The following is a 17,592-nucleotide window of genomic DNA, read 5'->3' on the forward strand; positions in this document are numbered from 1 at the left end:
TCCCGGCTGCACCTGCTTTGAGGGCTGCACCAGTGCAGAAATACAGCAGCTCCAACAGAGACTACTTCAAGAAGAGCAGGCAGAGGCAGGAGCAGCTGCAGCACCTGCCCCTAGGGATTCGGCCCAGGGGGCTCAGGGATGGGAAGACCTGGAGGTCATAGGAAGCCAGGGCCAGGTGACAGTGGGATCACAGAAGCAGCGCTCAGCACAGCTGAAGGGCAGGACCTGTTTCATGGACGTGTGACCACTGTGGTCACATTTGGTGAGATCAGCTAACCTGTGTTCCTGACCTCCCACCTCCTGCCTCCCCAAGATGGGTTCTCAGCAGCCTGTTCCCCCAACCCTGCCCCATGACCATTGCCACCCTCCAGCCTGCTGGGGTGTGGGGGCAGGGGTGGGAGGGTGGCCCCAGGTGAGGGTCTGTGCTTGTTGGTAAGGACTATGTTCCCAGGAGAGCACACACTATATAACAATAAATAAATAAATAAAAGAAAAACCAATTTTCCTCCTTTTTGGACAAGAAGCCCCACATTTTCATTTTGCACTTGTCCCTGGACATTATGCAGCCGACCGTGCTAAAAGAGGTGGATATAAAATAGGGAATCTGAGACTCAGAGACGCAACATCATCCCCACCAGTCACCTGCCACAGAAGGAGAACCTCATGAAGGATAAGTCTTTTATTCTAGACACCCCCAACTCCTCTGGCCACACATCCCCTCCTTTTTCCCAGGCTTCTCTTCTGTTTCTGTTTCTCCTCCTTTCCTCCCATCAAAGCCAGATCTCAGCTGATCCCACACTGAAAGAAAGATATAACAAGTTATTCATACAAAGATGTTGATCATGACTTCAGATACTTACGCTCCCAGGGAAACTAGAGCATTTTATAGTAAATGATGTCTTAACTCAAAGGAATGGTTTACTAATAAAGGGATTTCAAGTACTTTTAAAAGTGAGTTTGGTTAAAGCTGCTAACGATAATAAACAGACATGATTTATTGAATGCCTATATTTCCAGAAATAGGAAATAAACATTTTCTCTAATCCTTACATCAACTTTGGAAGGAAGATAATATTACCTCTATTTTACAGAGAAAAAAACTTAGGCTCAGAGAGGCCCCTTGCCTAAAGTCCTCCAGCCAGCACATTATAAAATGGGATTTGAACACACGTTTTTCTGACCCCTGACAGTAATTTTGGGGCAGCATCATTAGCATCCTACTGCCCCTGTGCATAAGGATGGCACTGAATTTCAGGACACCGTGAGGGCCTTGATTAAGAGAAATGGCTCTTGTAGGCTTCCAAGCCCAGTGGTCTGTAAGCTGCAGCCCACATCCATTCAGCCTGCTTGGGAAGTGAGGGAAGTCTTGGCATTGGAAATCCAAGCTGGCATCATTCATCCAGGGTAATGGTACTGAAAGAAAGCAGTCCGGACTTCCACCCTGGTTCTTAACAAAGTCGAAATTCTCAGGTGACAGAGAATTCATTCATAAAATAATTTTAAAATTATTTTGAGGTCATACTTCGTGAAAGCCATTGTGCTAGGCACCAGCAGCGGTCCAGGATAAACAAGATAGACCTGGTCCCAGGCCCCGTGAAATTTACTGTCCTAAGAGGGCTGTGCCCTTCAAAGGCTTTTAACCACAAGCCAAATTAAGAAATACATTTTACAAGTCATCCCAACACACAGGACTGATCTACATGCATATAATGAAACAAAAATTTCACAAAGCATTACTAATCCTTACTACATATTAGGAGATCCATTATGTTCTGTTTCATTTTTTATAATACTGGTCATGAACAACTGAATTGATTTTTAACACTAACTAGATCACCAGAAAACCTTGTATCAGGAGATAGAATAAGTACTAACATGCTAGGAAGTACCAAGTTTCTGGAAGCACATGGGATGAAGAATCCTTAACCCAGAAAGCTCAATCGGGGGGGCTTCCTGGAAGAAATGACCTCTAAGCTGAGATGTGAGTCTGAGAGATAAGCAGGAGCCAGATCATGCAGAGATTTTTAAATCCAGCAAAGAAATTTGGACTTTATTCCATGAGCAATGGAAAGGCACTCACTGACAGCTCTTAAACTGGTATGGTAGTCATTAGAACCATTGACATATGTGCCAGGGTAGCAATGCATTTCCCTCTTCCTTTTGACATTAGATGCAGCCATGTGACTTGTTTGGTCCAATGAAATGTAAGTCAAAATACTGTGTGCTTCTTTCTGTGGAAGCTCTAAGTGCCAGTGGACACTGTACCATATTTATTTCCTCCTGCCAGAGTGGCTATGAAGATGCAACAACTTACAGGGCAGAAAGGGACATAGTTTATTAAAGTTAGTGGTGAGTGTTAAAAAAGAAAAAAGGCATAGAAGGGGGATATAAAAGCGAAGAGAGAGACCTCATTCTTCAGCAAAGAATTGAAGATGAAGGGAGGAGTTTGCCATGCAGGTGTCTGGAGGAAGAACATACCAACCAGAGGGTGAAGCAGGCATGACGACTCCAGACAGGAGCATGCCTATCACGTTTGAGGAAGAAGAGAGGGACCATCTTGGCTAGGGTGAGTGGGTAGTATTTCCAGGACCCTAACTTCTTAGTATTTTTTCAAGGAGCGCAACTTCTGGGATCGTTGACCACAGAACACTCTTTGGGAAATAAGACCCTAGATTATCTCAGTTTGGAAAAGGGCTGATGAGCGGTTGAGGGACTTTTAGGGGCATATTTCAGACAGGTTCCCAGAAGCTCACTTGCCAGGATCAAGGCTCTTGGTAACTTCTGCAAAAGTGGGATTACCTTCTATGGCCGGAGAGGACTGTTTTCAAACCTCCTCCTTCAGCTGTCTTCTGAAAAGCAACTGGGTTTAAGCAAGGAAGTTGCACTGAGTTATGGGATTTTAAATTTTTCTTGCTAAAAATAAATCTATTGTGGAAAATCCCAAAAGATGCAGCGCATCCCTAACCTCAGGGGGTTGAGCACCCCTCCCTCACGTGCATGGAGCTGGGCTTCCAGCTCTTATCATTAGCAGTAATCTGAGGTCAGGAGGGGTTGCCTGGCTGTTCTCAACTATGTGGGTTGCTTGCTGATTTCCTGGGGCCCTTGAGAGAAAACACAAATTCTGCTTTAGAGCAGTGTCTGTGTTTATTTATCGGTAATAATCCCCTCCTTAAGATTCTTGAATGCGCAGTTCTCCCTGTAGTCCTAACACCACCTGGCCCTGATCACTCACAATGTCAGCTATGCAGAGGAGCCAGGAAATCACAGTCTTGTTCACCCCCCTCCCAGCCAGGACCAAAGAAAAACAAAGCTCTTCTCCAGTGTTTCTAGACCAAAAAAGGGCAGGAAACTTCATCTCCCAGAAGCAGTCTGTGGTGACAACGGGGCACAGACCACCAGGGACCACAAGTCATTCCACCCCTGCTCCTGCTCTCCTCTGGCTGAGTGGATACTCCCCATCACACACACGCATCATAGGACCCGCTACCCTGTGTCTGCTCTGCGTCTGGCTCTGTAGGAAGGGGTGGCGTTGTGATCTCTCTCTGCTTCAGAGTCACACACTGATCCCCAGGTGATCTACCAGTCACAGCAGGGACTCGGAGCTGCAGTATAGATGGATTAGAACAACCCCAATCCCAGCACTGGAGAAGGAACTCAAGGCACATGCACCACCAACAATTTTAGCCATTTTATCTTCATGTGTAACATCAATTGAGCAGCTGCTGGGTGCTGAAGACCAAATTATGAATAACACATGGTCTGCACCCACTAGGACAGGTATATACATGTAGATATGCCATGTATAGTCCAGTCATGTATCACTTAACAACGGGGACACATTCCGAGAAATGTGTCGTTAGGCAATTTCATTATTGCGTGAACATCCTAGAGTATACTTACACAAACCTAGATGGTACAGCCTACTACACATCAAGGCTGCATGGTGTAGCCTCTTGGTCCTAGCATACAAACCTGTACAGCATGTTACAGTGCTCAATACTGTTGGCAGCTATAATATAATGGTATTTGTGTATCTAAACATGGACAAGGTACAGTAAAAATATGACATCACAATATTATAGGACCATTGTCATATATGCAGTCAGGTGTTCACCAAAACTTCATTATGTGTCACATGACTGTATATGTGTATGTATGTGTACATGTGTGTATATACGTGTGTATGTGTATATATATCTATGAATGAATGATACATATACATATATGAATGACTGATAAAGTATGGTTCATGCCATGTGATACATACATGAAAAGTGAGAGGAAGGAAGAGTGACAGGTAAGGGGATGTGTGATGGAGACAGGAAGTCAGAAAGTGCAAGGACAATAACATTTGATTGGGCCTTAAAGGATGAGTAGCGGAGGGTAGCTCAGATGGGGAGAGCAGCCTGTGCAAAGGCGCTGAGATATACCAATACTTGGCCATGTCACTGGACAGCGTGCTCCACATTTCACACAGCCAATTTCAAAGTTCCTGGGAATCAATTCATTAGCCTATGGGAATTAGCTCTAACTGCCTCAACAAGGGTGGCTACTTATTCTATTCCTGTTCCATAGGACCTCTGTCATCACCACTCAATCACATATATGTCTGATGCAACCATGTTCAGAGCCTGTGTCAGGCAGAGGGCCTACTAATAGGTATAATAATAATAACATCAAAAAGGATTTATTGAACACCTACTATATGTAGGTACCAATGGGGCTGTTTATGCTTATTCTCTAACTTATTATCCCAATAAACCCATGGCATGACTGTTATTCCCATTTTACAGATGGAGGCACTGAAGCTCACAGGCATCATCTCTACTGCAAGGAACTCACAATGAGTTGCAGAAACAGGACACATGCTTAGAAAAATAAGCAGCAATTAACAGCAATGACTAACTTTCACTGAGCTCTTACTGTGTGATAGACATGGTGGCAAGGGCTTTATATGCATTTGTTCATGAAGTTTTGCAACACCCCTGTGAGGTCAGCACTATTATTACATCAGTTTTACAGAGCAGGAAACTGAAACACAGAGAGATGAAGCATCTGGCCCAAAATTACACAGTTAGTCCAACTATAGAGCCCATAGTGTGTGCTATGCTCCATGGGGTACCAAAGGCAGGTGCTAAGGAACTTAGATGAGGGAGCACACACTGTTGGCCTCACCAGCGACAGTGGCTAAGCTGAGCCTTCTAAAAAGAGTAGGCTTTAGATAGGAGAAAGAAGCTGGGGCAGACCAGGGTAGGGTATAGACTGGTTTCACTCCAAACTGGCTGTCTCCAAGAGGCTGCTCAGGGAATATCATCCATTCCGTTTGAGAATTCACCCCATCCAGGGTTTAACTGTCAATTTTGCAGGCCAGAACACCTGATTTTCTCAGCTCACCCAGGAAAGATTCATATTACAGAGGCTATCTAATGTTAACATTTAGTGTATGTAAATGTGGAATGCCAGTTTATTTATTTTCATCAGGGACTGTGTTACTCCTGGACTCAGTAGTTCTATTTATTCAACTAGTACATCTTTTCCCAACTCATAATCAAAACAATAAAAACAATAGTGAATATTTTATTGAGTTATTACTCTGTGGTACACGCATGAAGCATTATCTGAGCAATGGAAACCAAACAAATAAGTGTAATATGTGCTGGCATCACACTAAGATGAACTGATGTGTCTGTCTTCCCAACAAGGATGGTGTGGCCAGTGAGGCTAAGCTACCTGAAATCCAATGGCCATCACGCCCACTTCCATTGCCATAACACGGCTGGCCATAATATTGCAGGTCTGTTGGCCAAACACCCTCTACTTTGTATGGTCACCGCCTCTGTGACTCTTTTGTTTCTGCCTTATGGCTGAGCAGAGTCACTTCTGATTAACACATGCTTCCTGTAGGTGTGTTAATACATTCAATCAGGTTACTGTCAAGTTGTGCCGCTGAGGGAACCATTCTGTCTCCTGAAGGTGACTTTGCATATCTCTGCTCTGTACAGATCTTAAAGTTTAATGCTTAACAGACAATATTAGTTCCCTTATCTACAGATTCTTGGAAGATGCCTCACTGTAGTGCTCTATACAAGCAACATCAAGAAAAAGATACCAAGCATACTAGAAAGCAATGAGTTTTACTAGGGCAGAAAAGTTGTGCAGGGAAAATAAAAACTGAAGGGGTGGGTTGGACCATGGAGCGCTAAATGCCAGAATCATCACTAACAAAATCACCCTGAGTCCACTACTGCGCTGGATACTGACTGGGGCAAAGCACATACACAAAAACAGTAAATCTATCTATCTAGAGACACACACACACACACACACACAGTTTCCCACCCTTCATGAGCTTTCATTCCAGAACAGACAGTACCACATTAGCGATAAGATCATAAGTTCATTTTTTTAAGTTCAGGCATTCATTCAGTCATTCTACACACATGTATTCAATGCTTTCTGTGGGTAAAGTACCATACTCACAGAGGCGTCATCATTCTAACAGTGGTTCTATCTCCTCTCCAAGCCTTAACATCAGATGGAAAAGACTCAGAAGACGGAGAGACATTATTTCCGCCCAAAGCCAAAGCCCGGTTAGGATTAAGAAAAGCTGATGAAGTTTGAATCTGATTCCGGATTGGAAGTTTAAACTTGACTGTTTTTCAAGTAAATTAAAGACTTTGCCTAAGTGCCAAAGGGCAGAAAAGGAGCATAGTTGAAAGCAGACATTGAAAGATAAGAAATTTAAACCAAGCCCATAAACATTGAGTTTTTTTTAATTGACCTAAATCTTCCCTACCCCACTCCCTCCACTGCGGTTTGATTCCTCACCAGGACTCCTGCAAAGACCTCCTCACAGGCCCATCTTCACCCACTCCTGCCATGATCCAATTCACCTTCCAGACAACAGTCAGTCTGATTTTTGAAAAACCTTCTGCCCATATTAACCCCCTGCTTAAAATCTTCTATTGCACTTCCATTGCTATATATAAAGACAAATTTCAACAGTAGAGTTTCTGGTTAAAAGGACATATTTGGGAACCAGACTCACTGAGTTTAAACTAGTTGTTGGCTGGTAAGGTGTTGGCACTATCTCTGAGCCTCAGTTTTCTCAGTGAAAGGGGTTTCTAGTGGAACCACCACCTCACCGGTTTCTGTAAGGATCAAGTGAGTAGGTATGTGTGAAGCTCTTAGGATGGTGCCTGGCACGCAACAATCTCTGCCTGGTGCCCCTGTTGTTATTACCTTAGGGCGCTGGATAGTTAGAGCTTTATTAAAAAGGACTAGAGTAGGCTGCCAGGTAAGACTGGAGAGATTCCTTCTTCCTTATTTCCTGGCATAGAGTCCCACAGGTAGCCTGGCACATAGGAAGTTTTCAATAAATATTTGTTGGATGGACGGATGGATGGATGGATGGATGGATGAGTAAGTGAGATAAAATTCTCCTCCTAAACAAAAGCTTTTGGCCCGAGGCCTTGAGTACTGCTTGTATAGGACCATGATGCCATCTGTGCATCTCCCCTTCCTCAGCTCTAACAGCTGCATGGAAGGGGCTGTGGTAACTTAGCAACAAGGGCTTCTATAGAGACGAAGCTGCAGACAATGAGAGCAGGCACCCGGGCCCACCCTTCTCTTGAGTGCAGAGCATGTGTGAAAAGGAATCTGTACCTCTGCCCTGGGTCCCTGCAGGCCTTGACACTGCTGTTAGGAGCAGGCCTGGCACACATTTACTCAGGGATAAGTGTAAGGAGTATCTTTAGCAGGCAAGCTTGGTCTTTCTGGATGCACGGAAAAGCACAGCATGCTCAGAGGGGTCAGTGGCAGGGTGCCCTTTGGGATGTCCTGCCAGGCCAGGGAGGCCTTCGGTAGTCCCGGCTCAGCAGTGAGAAAAAAGCTGAATGTAGGGGAATTATAGGGGCATCCTCAAAAAAACTATATTCTATCCATATGTGAGGTCCTAGGCTAGTGCCCAGAGGAGAGCTCAGCTCCTTCACAGGCTACAATGAGACAGACAAGATGCCCTCAAGAGGAGAATGGGAGAGGCTTGTTAGGGCATGGAAGACAGGGACAAACAAAGACATTGGACTGAAATACGCATAAAAGGTGCCCACCCCCAAAGGGCATCACTTTGGACTAGAAGGGAGGAGGCACACATTGCTCCAGGCCTTGAGCTTTCCTTTGTAAAATGAGGAGATACACAAGGTGATCCCCAAGGTCCTTCCTAGAGCTATTGCCCATAAATCCGTGCCAATTTCCATCTCACCCCAAAAAGCGACTCATTCATTTATATTCTGTAAAATCCCAAGTTCTTTATCCCAGCTCCATTCTTCTCTGACCAACCCAATTTTACCTATAACTTGCTTGGAAGACACAGACATTAGCATATTCTGCCCCCGCTTATCCCAACCTCCCACCCCCCTAACCTGCAAATTCCTAAACTGCTCACCAGAATGTGAGATGTGTTAAAAATTGGTCTTGTGGAGCACAGGGTGAGGATGTGAGACTTAGAACTAGCAGGCATCAAGGTGTCTGGAATCCAAAGGACACTAAGCGGGCCCTTTGAACCAAGAACCTGAAGCCACCATACATATGAGAGGTGTGGGGACTGGGGAAGCTCCAGGAAAGGAATCAAATGCTGAGGAAACTCCTGGTGGCGCCTTGGCCATTGTGATGGAGACAGGGGAAATGAGATGGGGGTCTGTTAAATGGCAGAGCGCAGCTCTAGTGTGACCCACCCATCCCAGCTAGGTGTTAGTGAAAGCAGAGATTCAGGACTTGGTGCAGGGCCAAAAGCAGGCAAGGGCAAGCTGGGGTCGGGTGAGGGTGCAGGAGGAAAGTGCAATTCAGCACCACTGCCACAGCAGCAGGGCCCAGCAGGCCTGCCTGCTCCCTTCCCGGTATTAAGAAGCCTGTGCTGGAGAAGAGACCTTCCCAGGGAAATGTCTGCCAAAAGGTGGTCACCCATAATGAGGCAATAAATGGGGTAATTACTGGGTAATTGCTGGACCTCCAAGTGTCTGGGAAGCCGCGGGTGAAAGAACTTGGCCAACACAAGGCCTCATATCTCCCGTGAGCTGGAAGCCCAGCTGAAAATTAGACTGTGGATGGACTAGGGAAAGGCTGCTTTGTGAACATGTACTTTATCTTTTCTTTCCTCCTTCTTTCTTTCCCCCTCCTTCTGGCACCAGTTCAAGGCTGTCGGAAAGTGTCCGAGGCCTGCATTTTGGCTGGGAAGCAGAGGCTGCAGTGGTCTCCTAGTGTCTTCGAAGCTCAGACCCAATCCTGCCACACCTGCGCCTTCCCACTCCACCCTGCTCCACCCCACAGAGCCTAGACCTGCACCTGAGAGCTGTGATGGAAGCAACACCTTACAACAATCCTAAATCCAGGACCAGCATTGAGACAGGCCCCGCACCGCCCAGTCTATACAAGATGCTGATTTCACTGTGTTGCCGCTAGCTAGTGATTTGGGGTCCACATGCAGCTTCTTTACAAAGGCCTTCTCCATTCTCCTTTGAACTCCAGGGGCCTAACCCCTTGTAGCTTCCTTCTTCCAGTTAGAGAAGTTGGACTAGTTTAAAAAATGGGAGTGCTTAAACATGCAAAATGGAATCATTGAAGGGATCAAATAAAATGAGTTATTTTGCTTTGGCTAAAGGCAGGGTGGAGATTTGGGTGGAATGTGAAAATGAACACAATAATTTTTTTAGTATCTTTTATACGTTGTATGTCATTTTGTTAGTTTAGGAGCATTAAAAATGTATAACATAGAGCTTGTTCTGCTCATAACATGATCCACTTTGGCATATTAAAATTTAAAATATAGTTTATTCAGGCAGTAATTACACTTTTACTAATTGAATTTACTCTTAAATATTTCAAAGTTTTGTAATAAATTGAGCTACAAGATACTGAGCCTCAAGGTATTTGCATTCAATGGTGTTTGACAAATAGGTAAAACCTCTAGAACAGAAGAAATCACCAGCATTAGAGTAAGATGGAAAGAAGATTTAGTTTTTTTATGTATTCTAGTGCCAAGAAGCACAAGAAGCACAATATTACTCAATGTGATCATTTGCTATTTATAAGGCTCTTTACATACATTACCTTATTTGATTTTCACAATAAAATTCTAAATAAAAAGAAAGATGTATGCACTTAAAGATAAGGAAAATGAAACTCAGAGAAACTAAGTGACTTGCCCAAAGTCACACAGCAAGTTGCCCAAGGACATGCAGAACTCAGGCGTGTCTATGAATCCCAAGCCTACTGTCAGAAGATTCCCTGACATGCAGTATGTATACACGATGGAATATAATTCAGCCCTAAAAAGGAAGGAAATTCTGACACAGGCTACAACATGGATGCACCTTGAAAACATGATGCTTAGTGAAATAAGCCCAACACAAAAGGACAAATACAGAATGTGTCTACTTATATGAGGTATCTAGAATAGGCAAATTCATAGCAGTGGTTGACAGACGGTGGGGGAAGGAAGTATGGGGAGTTATTCATGGGTATAAAGTTTCAGTTTGGGATGATAAGGGTTCTGGAAATGGATAGCACTGATGGTTGCACAGTATTGTGAATATAGTTCATGCCATTTTATTCTACACTTAACAATGATTATGTTGACAAATGTTTCGAAGATTATTTAGATGTAATTCTTGCCCCCAGGAATCTGTTTTATTTGCTGAGCTACTCCTTTCAGTACTTTCCACTTTTTCTAAATCTTTCATTTCTTTTTATTTGCACACTTCTGAGAACCAAAACTCTGCCTTAGTTACTGTAAGATTCTCTTCTGTTCTGTACCGACCTACACCAATTGGGTTCTTTCTGTAGACAGTTAAAGGCGATGCTCTCATTCCCAGTTGGTGTGTTACAATAAGAACAAGTTTCAGGCTGTATTCTCCCATGCATACAAATATTTATTAGCAAGTTGGCCCCAAACACATAGCCTATCCAGCACACTGAATGAAATTCTAGCCTTCTGACATTTTTAGTCTATGTGAGAGCACATTGCATGAAGATGTAGCAATATTCTAGTGGTGGGTTAGGAGTCAGGCTTTAAAATTCTCTGATTAGTGTCTATAAATAGGACTGGTTTAAAATCTTAGGGCACCATTGCAAAGAGCGTCTGTTGCCACTGGACTTGCTAAATTTATATACCTTTCCGTGCAAGGGCAGGGAGAGCTCTTGTATCTGATACTTCTGGCCAATATACACATCTCAAACTACTTGTTTCACCCAAGAAAATTATTTCTAACATCCATTATGCTAATTAGCAAAGCTCTGGTCTTGATAGGATATAAAAATAGCTGGAGGTCTTCCAGGAGCTGCCTAGGGAATGTATCTTCTGCTTGGAGTCTTTCAAATGTTAACTAACCACCCCTGAAGTGTGTATTCCTGATTAGAATTCTTCATATGTTAACTAATCACCCCCTAGAATTTGGATCAAAAGAATATCTCACAGTTAGGGTTGCCAGATAAAATATATCTAATATTTGGGACATACTAAAAAAATTATTTGGTATTTACCTGAAACTCACATTTAACTGTGTTCTGTATTTTATTTGCCAAATTTGGCAAGTCTACTCACAGTCTGTACTGCACTGAGGTATTTTAAAATGAACTACAGACAGTATAACATATACCTTTTGGAATAAAAAAATACTTTTTTTAATGGAAATGTCTTTTAGTACAATTTTTTTTATCATGTATTTCTTTTTAAATTTTTTGTTTTAAGTTCAAGGGTACATGTGCAGGATGTGCAGGTTTGTTACATATGTAAACGTGTGTCATGGGGGTTTGCGGTATAGACTAGACGAAAATAATATTTTAAGTTATTGTTTCCCTGATTTTACTGTGACCATTTCCAAGCATAACTTTTCTCCTGCTGCAGATTTAGACAGTTCTGAGCAGGTGTAACAATAAGCTAGTTGTCTCAACATCCACAGAGATGAATAGATGCTCCTGCCACAATCCGTGTTCCATCACTCCCAAAGCTTAGGTGCCTACCCACTGACATTGAAATCAGAATTCAGCAAGAGCAGACCCACAAGCAGAACAAGAAGTTCCTGAATCTCTTGTGTGTGTGTGTGTGTGTGTGTGTGTGTGTGTGTGAGAGAGAGAGAGAGAGAGAGAGAGGAGAGAGACAGAGAAAGAGAGAGAGGGAGAGAAAGAATGGTATTGCCCCTGGATGCAGAACTGTGCTTTACTCTTTCATGCGAGAATAATATTGTACTGCTTGTTCCTGGTGGACAGGAATTACAATGATCTGATATTCTAGGTAGTTTCACATTAAAGTCTTTTCCTTGCATAGAGGGATTTAGAATTCACTGGTGGAGGGTGGGGAGAGAGAGGAATAATAAAGACAGGATAATAGCACCTTATCTGAAGGATTTTCATCATCATCCTAAAATAAAATAAATTTTATTTTCCAGAATTTTTCTAATTTTAATTCTTAACATTGTTCAGAGAGGAAATTCTTAGGGCAAAAATAAAATAACATTGCCCTCCCTCCATTCCCATCCCTAAGTAGTTGAGGAGGGGAAAAAACAGGAGGTAAACCTTTTCTTTTCTATTTAGTTGGGGATTAAAGGGATCATCTCAAATGTCCCAGAGAAGGTGAATAGTTAAAAAACAATTAAATAAGAAAATAAAAAGGCAGCGTCTGGGACCCACCCCTGTACCCCAGAGCCTCCCAGGAAAGGTCACCAAGCAGGTCAGATCCCCTGCAGCAGGCCCAGGGAGGCCGGGCTCCTGCTGCCTCACTCCCTGGGCTGCGGCTTAATAAAGCTTAATAAAAGGTGTGATTACCATGGCAACCTCAGAAACACTTTCAAATAGATGGCCAATTATTATTCACTCATTTACTGTTTATTGTAGCGATGCCAATCACAATGAACTCCAGGGGTGCATTAATGGAGATGTGATCTGGGCCTGGGGCCCTTGGGGAATGACATTGTAATGCTTCATTCATTAGCATAGTGCGTTCAAGGTGGGTGGGCACACTGTTTCTCCCTTTGGTGCCTTGCCACCCAGTACAGCCAGAGAGAAAAGTGTACACACACACACACACACACACACACACGGTGCCCCCAGTATACACCCAGGTCCCCAGACAGGCAGAAGGACAGAAACCTTTGCTCAGCCCTGGCAGAAGTTTTAATATTTCTCACCCTTCCCAGTGGACACTTTCCCCATTTCAAATTCGATAAACAAATATATTGCCTCCTTAAACCTGGGCTCAGCTCCCAAGGGAAGATGTACCAAGCCTGTTTCCCCTTCCGGAAGGCCTTTGAGGTAGGCGGTTGAGAAGACTGGGAGGGAAGAATATAGTGAGTGAATGTTTCTCCTTTTATTAAAACTCTCAATCCCACTCCCAGCCTTGCCCCTGCTGTTCCTCAAGACCTGGCAACCTAAACACACATTCTCTTCATCCCAGAGAGGAAAGGTGCAGGCAGGATGGCTTGTGGAGATGTTCCTGTGTGTTTTATTCCTCAAGTAATTTTCTCTCCCTCTTCAAGAAGGTAGCAGGTCATTTCCTGAACTGTAAGGGATGGAAAGACAGCTTCCACCTTTGGCTTCTCAGATGGATTGCACCAGGCCTTCCCAGAGAAGCAGAGGAATGGGGACTTTCTAAAGTGAGATAGGGATGTGGGTTTGGGAAGTGGAGGGCTTCAGAGGGAGTGGCTCGTGGCTCTACCTGAGAAGCCTCAGCAGATTCCCTTCCCATCTCCAAGTCTGATGCAAAAGCAACAGAACCATCCACCCTCTGGGTTCACGCAGGACGGGAGATTATTATGTCATTGGGGACCAGTGAGGACCCAGGATCAAAGGACTTCTCCAGTGCTGGCTCTGTGCACAACCTGGCCCAAGGGAAGGGGGCGGGTGGGAAAGCATCCCTGACACCTTGGTGGGATGGAAGCTCAACACCAGATTTCATTTAATTTAATCAAGTAGCATGACATTTCTTGTGTACCAGAATGCATGGTAAAATCCAGAGCAACTACTCGGACCAACAGCTCCAGCTGCCAGGCAGACTCCATCCCAAGGTGGCCTGTTCTTTTGAGGGCAGCTAATTATTGCCCTGCCCAGCTTATTCTGGGTTCCTGAGGCTCCAGACCCCTACCCTGATTCCTGTAGCAAATCCCACTCACTGGTACCAGTCAGGCCCAAAGACAGTCGGGGGTGGGAAGACATGAGAGTGACTCACTTGTTTTTGCTTGTTTCTGCCTCTGCCCATGCTCAGGATGTGGGGGCAGTGTTGAAAGGACTATCCTGGCACTTGTTAAAATGGTAAGGAAGACTTTCTGCAGGACTGTCACCATAGGCAGCAAGACTATTGCAATAGGAAAGAAAGACTGGGCTTGACTCTGAATACAGCAAGGACAGGTGGGGATTGATAGCCAGTGAGCAGAATGTGGGGAGTCGGTGGACCAAGAAGAGGAGAATTCTTTCTAAGTCAACTTAATGAGATTCTTGCTGAAGGCAGACTAGGGTGCTCAGATATCAAGGGTGGAAAGATTCCTCCTAAATTAGCTTTCTGGGAATTTTACTAATATTAGACTCTGCAGAGATAGGCAGACAAGGAAGACCAAGGCTGAAGACTAGTAGAGAAGAAGGCTCAGGGGAGCCAGACTAAACTTTGGCCAATGAGAGAATCTTCATCAGTAGTCACTGGAAATGGGCTCTAGGGAAGGAAGAGCAGAACGAGAAATTGGTCTGGGAGGGGGTTATCTTTGTTTTCTGGCAAAATCAGACAGCACTCAATGGGCAGCTAACCGGGAAAGAGTGTGCTTATCAAGCAGAGCTCAGCGAAGCCTGGGTAAGGCTATCAGGGAACTATTTTCCTGCACTGGGTTTAGGCTAGCTGCAGGGACCCTTGCAGCCAGCATGTTAAAAAGTCAAATCATTTCGGATATCCAAGGGATTTTTCTGCCCTAGGCCTTTTCTCAGTAGCTAAGTGCTGGCCAGGGAGGGATTCAAATCCTGCCTTTACTAGTTTTACTCTCTGTTGACCGTGGACACAGACACAAGGTGTCTGTACACAACCCCTTGGGAGCTCAGTTTCTTCTTTGGGAAGGTGCAGATGATCATGATTCCTCCCTCATTCATTGTAACAATGTTTGTAAAGCCCAAGAGAAATGCTCAATTGATGCAAGCTCCCCTGCCTCACTCAATCTGGGAGGACCAGTTGAGGCAAAGGCTCTTCTCCCCATCTTAGAGTCCCAGAGAGAGACCTATAGCTCTCCTAGAGGCACAACGCCCTGCTCTTTGAATGATCTTCTTCCTCCTGACTTACATCCCACCTGTGGATGGTGCTTATTCTATCTGGCCAATTCTTGCCTTATAGGAATTCCTGGGAGCTTAGTCTACCTTCTCCAGCTTTTTCTTTTAATGGTAGTGAGATGCTAGAAGTGGTGGCACTAGGGCCTAAATGTTAGTGCCACCTTCAAATTCATATGTTGAATCCTAACCCCCAAGGTGGCAGTATTAGGAGGTGGGGACTTTGGGAGGTGATGAGGTTGAGAGTGGAGCCCTCAAGAATGGGATGAGTGGTTTTCTAAACAGGATCCAGAGAGCTAGCTTGATCCCACCATGCAAGGACATAGCAAGAAGGTGCTCTCTATGGACCAGGAAGTAAGCCCTCACCAGACACCAAATCTGCCACCACCTTTATCTTGGACTTCCCAGTCTGCAGAACTGTAAGAAATAAACATCTGTTGTTTATAAACCACCCAGTCTGTGGCATTTTGTTATAGCAGCTCAAACTGGTGCAGATAGAGGGGGAGTGGCAGGGCAGCAGGGACCTCAGGAAGCCAGAAACCTGTCTGTGATCCCAGAGTGAGGTGATGGTGGTGCCAAGAGGTCGGTATGACTCTTGGCTCTCAGTCCAAAGATCCTGAAGTCATGAGACCCAAGAGAGGTTTTGAGGGGTCAGGGGTGGGCAGGGGTCCCATAAAGAACAGTTCTCAGAAAGCAAACCCAGGTGAGGAGTATGTAGGGGGTCGTCTCTGGCAGTTTGGCCTGACTTTCAACAATAGCCCCAACTTTAACTGAGCTCAACAAACACTTATAGGACATTATTTTATGTGCCATACACTGACTGTACAAGACATTAGGAATACAAAGATAAATAAGAGTCATTCTCTGCCTCAAGAAATTTACAGCCTAAGGAGAAATTAGGAATGCAAACAAATAAATTCTAATACTCTCTAGGATAGGTGCTGCAATGGCTATCTGAGGCTGATGCTGTGGGACCACAGGATAGGACTGTGGGGTCAGCCTGGAGGGTCAGGGGAGGCTTCACAGAGGAGGTTAAAAGTTTATTTCCCCATTCAGACAATGGAGTAAAAACCATGTGTGCAGGGCACAGAGGTGTGGAAACACATGACCTGCTTGGAGAGGCAAGTGTTTGGGAGGCAATTGTCAGAAGATGAGCAGGAGAGATAAGAGAAGGAAGCCTGAGAAGGTCTTTGAAGGGCCACCTAGGCTGTTGGAATTTTAGAAAGGCCATTTTGATGGTGGCCTGGAGGATGGCTTGGGTGGAGAAGGGTGAGGATGCCCCTGCGGTAGCCTTAGAAAGAGACAAAGCCAGTGTGGAGAAGTAGAGCTGAACCTTCTCAGCCAGGCTACCTGGGCTTCAGTTCTGGTTCCCACTGACTGTGTGATGCGCTGGGCAGGATCTTCAGCCTCACTGATCCCCAGGATGCCATGTGTAAAATGAAGATACTAGAGAATACACCTTTGTGATTCTGGTGAGAATTAACAGAGATAATATTATCAGCTGCCTGATATCAGAGTCCTGGCTCACACTGCAGGCACTCAATAAACAAAGGGTCATCTTAAGGCAAAATCGCAGGAGGGATGAGCTCGAAGTGAAGCACATAGAATAGTGCCTAGCACATAGTGGGCACGCAAATCATATTTGCAGTCTAACAAATTGAATCTAGGAGAAGAGAAAAAAGGAGTCTAAGATAATTCTGAAAGTTCCTGAATGATCTCTGGATGGTGCTCTGACAGCCAGGGGGAGGTGCATGCTCAGGGACGGGTGGATGTGGCTGCCTTGGGATCTTACTCTTCTGGCTCCCATCTTCCACCACCCATTCTTCCCAGGTCCCGCAGGTGGCTTCATCCCTGACGTCACAATCAGATGACTTTCTCCCTGGGGAAGGTGCTGCTTCTAGCTATATTTAATTCTCTATCCTATTTTTTAAAGGAAAGAAAAATAGATATTCCTACAAGTGTAATCCTGCAGCTTTCTGTGGGTGGGCAGCCATTCTGATATCTGGTGAAAAGGGATAGAAACAAGAGTCAAGCTCAATAGCAGAAAGGGAGCGAATCCATACTTATTGGGTACCTTCCATGTGCTGGGCTCACAGCATTATTTTATGTAATCCTCGCAATCAGCTTGTGGGTTTTGGAATTATTATTATCATCCACATTTCACTGAAGGGGAAAATGAGTCCCAGAAAAATTAAGGAATTATTGTAAGGTCACACAGCTAGTGAGTAGGGAAAACAGGGTCCAACCATATTTACCAGGCTTCAAAATCCATGCTTTTTTCCACTGCCCCTTTCTAATGACCCA

General features: G+C 44.5%; 1 long non-coding RNA gene across 1 annotated transcript; it reads right to left on the reverse strand.

The window, feature by feature from the left end:
- Window positions 1-665: 665 nt before the first annotated feature.
- LOC129048995 (uncharacterized) lies at window positions 666-5,094 on the reverse strand. Its single transcript, XR_008511691.1, has 3 exons — window positions 4,843-5,094; window positions 2,800-2,860; window positions 666-798 (listed from the first exon to the last, which is right to left on the reverse strand). It is a non-coding gene; the product is annotated as an uncharacterized LOC129048995 (long non-coding RNA).
- Window positions 5,095-17,592: the final 12,498 nt, after the last annotated feature.

The sequence above is a fragment of the Pongo abelii genome, chromosome 9, assembly GCF_028885655.2.
Source record: "Pongo abelii isolate AG06213 chromosome 9, NHGRI_mPonAbe1-v2.0_pri, whole genome shotgun sequence".
NCBI classification, from domain to species: Eukaryota; Metazoa; Chordata; class Mammalia; order Primates; family Hominidae; genus Pongo; species Pongo abelii.